Source organism: Nymphalis io, chromosome 30, assembly GCF_905147045.1.
Source record: "Nymphalis io chromosome 30, ilAglIoxx1.1, whole genome shotgun sequence".
NCBI classification, from domain to species: domain Eukaryota; kingdom Metazoa; phylum Arthropoda; class Insecta; order Lepidoptera; family Nymphalidae; genus Nymphalis; species Nymphalis io.
The window spans coordinates 5,655,811-5,661,655 of record NC_065917.1 but is presented as its reverse complement, the minus strand read 5'-3'; the positions used below and the strand labels follow the sequence as shown (position 1 = coordinate 5,661,655).

General features: G+C 33.8%; 1 protein-coding gene across 1 annotated transcript in view; it reads right to left on the bottom strand.

Moving 5' to 3' along the window:
- The window catches only part of LOC126779989 (L-dopachrome tautomerase yellow-f2-like), a 158,161-nt gene that overhangs the window by 88,205 nt on the left and 64,111 nt on the right, over nt 1-5,845 (bottom strand). The gene's annotated exons all lie outside the window — the stretch shown is intronic.

Below are 5,845 nucleotides of genomic sequence, written 5' to 3'. Positions count from 1 at the left end.
CTATAAAAAAATAAAAAGATGCTACAGCTAAACAGTGAATTTGTACTCTCTCGTCAAATATAAAAATGACGATAAACAGATAACATTATTCATATTTAATGTATTATTTTATTAAAATAACTCTATTTCGTGTTTTTAACTTTAGTTGTCTAGTTATAACCACAGTGATTAGTGTAAAATCGACATTATTATATTAATATACTAGCTGACCCGGCAAACGTTGTTCTGCCATATAAATTATATCTACTTAATATTTTGGATTTTAAACAAAAAGTAACGAATTTATTGTAAGTGTGTGGGGATGGGATATATAACAGAAAAAGGAAAGGAGCGCTGTAGACGATAACCGCCAATAAAAACAAAAAAAAACACGAACTATTCATTTTCTCAATTCAATGTATTTCATTAATGTAATGAACATATTCATTGTTTGATTAAAAGTTAAATGTAAAGTGAAAAAAGTAATATATTTTTATCCTAAAGCAGTTAATTCATTTCGAAGAGCAAATAAGTGTAGGTACGATATTTTTTGTCAGTCCGTCTTTAGCCAACACAAATAAGCTAGACTCCTAAGATATTAATTTGAATTAATCCTTTTAAAATTCCAGTAAGGCAACCACGTCTTTTTATCCTCTTTCAATCGATTCAATTATTAGCAACTAACAGTTTCTATTAAAACAGACAAATAATTACTGCTAAATATTTTTTGAAATATAGTTTAATAATTTACACAACTCGAAATGATTTATTTCACACAAACTTTATAAACAAACAGTATGTTCAAAGGTGCTGCTGTTAACAGAATTCAAATGGAATTAAGTTTTACTTGTTACATTAAATAATTAAATTTGATTCAGAATAATGATATTATTTCTAAAGGATTTTATTTTGAATATTGTCAAAGTAATTTAAACCCTTTAACAATAAATTAAACATGAAAAATGTCTTTAAAAGTTTCAAACAATCAAAAAGTCTACTATAAATTAAATATTGTTATAATTGCTTGATAAATAATGGTCATTGATTTCGTTTTTTTTTTTCCCTTCGATAGTTTTTTGACGCTGAGCAAATTATTATACTACCATTTCTCTGATTATACTGTCAGTAGTAAACACTCGAATCATGTGTATATTGAATGTATATAATGTATGTATACTTGAATTAATTTACATGATTTATTAACTTATTTTTCAAGATTGCATTATTTACACTTGCTACAATTTCGGTTTCTTGACTTTCCTCCATAAAATTGCAATGAAGACACGATATAAGTCTCGTTTAAATTAAAACGATAACAAAAAAACAACGTACAGTTGGGAAGAAGAGATCCGGGAGGGAACGAAGTCCATTGCGATATTTTTTCGTGTGCGAATGGACTTCAGGAACAGCCTTGCTACTGGAGACGTGCTGATGAGCAAACCGATCAGTGGTGACATGCTCACACGCACATTTTCGCTATTTTGTTGGATTTATTCGTCTTTTCTTTCTGCTTTATTATGCTATTAAGCATGCTTGATGCTTTATTAGTTCGACGGCCCAAATGGGCCCCCTTGCGTCTTGATGGCATTTTTCACTGTAACTAACACACACACACACACAAATAGACCAAATTGTTGTATTTACTGATAAAAACGGTATAACGATAATGTATTTGATCTTTTAGTATTTTACCTTACCTTTTCAATATCATAAGCACGTTTATATTTCTTATCAATTAAATAAATCGTTAAATATTTTGCAAATTTTTAAATGTCAAAATGAAGCGACGCTTCTCGTGAATGACGTGGACGGAAGTTCGATGAGGTTCATAAGTAATTATTTTGATATTGTTCATACAAAAATACTAAAATCGTGATTACAAAATGGGATGATGGGTTATTAGGGTGAAAATTTTAGGTTTTATGTATTTTTTGATTATAGAAAGAAATAGAATTTTTTTTTTTTGGGTAGGGGCACCCTTATCAGCTAGCGGTATGAAATATACTTTACGACCTATTCCTATTATACCTCCCAAATATACATAACAAATTTCATAAAAATTGGTTGACCCGCTTCGGAGGAGTTCGACCAAAAACACCGTGACACGAGATTTTTATATATTAGATTAAGCTATTTATTTTATTAATTTTTATCGTCTGTAACGTTATACTATTATTATGTCCTTACATATGAAATTGGTGTTTTGTACGGGAGGAATATAAAGTCATTTTTTTTATAAAATATGTTTAATTAATCAAATGTTTTGTACCGTTGTTATCTATGCACTTTTGCCATCTCATAGGTTGTTCATTGATCCCTTTACTAAAAAAACCATGGGGGCGAGAATCAATAAACTCTTTGAAGGCGGTTTGGACTGCCGCATCGGAGTTGAATTTTTTTCCTTGTAAGAAGTTGTCCACATTCCGGAAAAAATGGTAATCTGTTGGAGCAAGGTCCGGGGAGTACGGTGGATGTAGCAGACATTCCAATATTAGCTCATCTAACTTACTGGTTGTTTGTTGTGCAGTGTATGGTCTTGCGTTGTCGTGAAGCAGCCTAGGCCTAGAGCGATTGACCAATCTCGGTTGTTTAGCAGCTAGTTCTTCCAAGTTCGATTCACTCAATTCATGAGATACCCATCGTTCAAGTATTTTTACTTTCCCGATTTGCTTCAAAGTGGATTAATATAGTTTTATCACTTACCCCGAAGCCTGCAGCTATCTCTGAAGTCATGGACCCGCTTCCACAATAGCCTTTAATTCTTCATTTTCCACTTTGGTCTCCAGCCGTCCACGGAATTAGTTCTGAAGGTCGAAATTCCCATAACGAAAACGTTGAAATCAAAAACGTACCGTGATCTTTTGCGATTCCAGCGCCGTACACATCATTAATCCTTCGAGCTGTTTCTGCAGCACTGGTGCCACGGTAGAACTCGTAATCGTAAATATACCGATATTTCATGTTATTCATTGTGCGGTAATAAGCGACGCCAAAGAAAAATAATGAGGAAAAAACAAATGAATGACTGTTTTCAAAACTCAAATGTACCAGTTAAATGAATTTATAAATTTGAATTTGGAATTCTCAACCAAAGAGGAGATATTCCAGATTAAAGTGGTCAGTACGACAAAACGCTAATTTTATATGTCCTTGGACCTATTATATTTTTTGAATTAAAAACCAATTATAAGCCGATTTTTATGAAACTTTTTCATAACGACGGACCGGTTGGTGTGGTTGGTAGATACTTTCCTTTCACGCTGAAGGTTGCGGGTAAGATTCTCACCCTAGACAGACATTTGTGCGCAAGAACATGCTTGTTGGTCCTGGGTCTGGGTGTAATTATCTATATAAGTGTGTATTTACAAAAGAAAAGTAGTATATGTAGTATATCAGTTGTCTGGTTTCCAAAGTAGCTCTGCTTAATTTGGGATCGGATGGCCGTGTGTGAATAATGTCGCAGGATATTATTATTATTATTATAATGACAGGTGATAGGGGAGGGATATAGGCTCAGTCATCAGTCATGATGTCAACACAGTCGGAGCGAATAGAAATTTCCGGATACTTTCCAACTCAACGTCGGATTTATCTATCTTTAATAGATAAGTCATAGTATACATGGGAAAATATATATATATATATGTAGTTAACACAATGCTTACAGACTTGAGTTTAAAAATTATACAATTTTCAACTAAAATAAAATAACTCCACACGTTTATATTATTATAAAATTATAATTATAAAACAAGAAAGTCTAATTGACTTTCCAATGTCCATCGTTTCTTCGTGGTAAATTTCGTCAAAATGGGTCATTGGTTTAGCCATGAAAACGTAACAGAGAGACATACAAAATTACATTCGTATAAAAGTAAAAACCAGTTTTCGACCGCGTGTTAGTAAGGATTGGTAAGTGTTAGGTATAAAAATTAGCCTTTTCTTAGATTTCAAGTTTGCTTCATACAAAATTTCATCAAAATCAGTTCAATGGTTAAGCTGTGAAAGCGTAACAGATAAACGTACTGAAAGAGTTACTTTCGCATTTATAATATAAGTATAGATTAAGTAAAGTAACAAATGATATAGTAAAAAGTAAAAAAGTAACAGCCTGGGAATGTCCCACTGCTGGGCTAAAGGCCTCCTCTCCCTTTTTTTGAGGAGAAGGTTTGGAGCTTATTCGACCACGCTGCTCCAGTGCGGTTTGGTAGAATACACACGTGGCAGAATTTCAGTGAAATTAGACACATGCAGGTTTCCTCACGATGTTTTCCTTCGCCGTAAAGCACGAGAATTATAATCACAAATTAAGCACATGATAATTCAGTGGTGCTTGCCCGGGCTTGAACCCACGATCATCGGTTAAGATTCACGCGTTCTTACCACTGGGCCATCTCGGCTTTTTCATCATTGATAGAGTATGTCTGTTCAATTAATAATATAACCATATTATTAATTTAACTGTTAAAAATTCAGCTGCATATCTAGCTTGAAAATAAATAAAGAGTATGATCAAATTTCAAAAAATAAACAAATAATAAATTACTAGGCCGAATGATACACGACCGTCGTTCTTTGCAAAGTCAAGGGCAAAATGGCGTCTCGTCGCGCCGGTTGGATCGTGTATTTTTATTTTGTTACCGTTACACCTTGAATTAGGAAATTAGCTTAGTGTGAACTTTTAATAATTTATTATGTTCAGAGTTTTAATATTAGAATTTTGCGTTTAATGTTGTAATTGTGGTAATTTTATGACGACGACGACGCGGCTTCAGATTTTGTTTTTTTTTTTAAACATAAGTATTTATTTATAGGCAAAGGTAATATTATCTGAATTTTAATATAGAAACGAATATCTTGCCTCAATAAAGATGTGATTAGCTTTGCGTAATTGCGTGCCAAGGGGACACGTGGTTGCGGCGGCAGGTCTTTTAGGGACGGCAGCCTAAATCTTTGATTATACTTATATTTTTTGATTTGATATTAAAAGGAACTTAAAATACACAACTCAACATAACACAAAAACTCTTGAGCGAATTATTAGCTTGAAACGAAATGGAAACCTTCTGAAAAGTACCCAACCTTGGGGGAGGACCAGGTTATGTGGGATTCTTACCCACTAAAACCACTGCGATGTCCGTCCTAGGCAGTTCACAGAGGCTGTGGGATTTTGTTGGTATAACGCATCCGCGACCTCTCCCGTGCTGTGCTACTTTCGTGGCTCTGCGGAGCTCTCCTCATTAATCTCGCCCGAAACCATTTATGCGAAAGTGGGTTCGTTTGTTTGTTTCGCTTTTAACTCTTAACTACACAACTAATTATAATGAAATTTTGCATACGCGTTATCAGAGGTACAAAGGAAACGTGCCAAGCACGCAGGCGAAGCTTTGGGCGGGATCATTCTTATCTAATATTGTGATTATTTCAAATTAACTTAACATTTGAACAATGATTTCAGTATAAGTCTCATATAATACAAGATCTAATACTGTAGCGTAGCTATCATTGGGCAAGGTAGTGCGGTGCACCAGGGCCTCCTATGGACAACATATGAAATAGATTATATTTCCATACTAGCAATACCAAATTTTATATATATTTGCGTACCAACTTTCAACATTCCACTGAATTATTATTCTGTATATATACGCATATATACAAAAAAAAAATGACTATTATATATCAACGCACATCCAGAACCACTGGGGTACCATGAAAATGTGCATACGGGTTCCTTTTAAATAGTAGGTTAGCACTGAGGAAGAACTTTAAAAAATTAAACCTCTAAGGGGATGAAACTTTGTATGAAAAGCCTTCATTTTTGAATAAAGAGCGAGGGAATCTTAAGTAATTCTGAATGTATGCG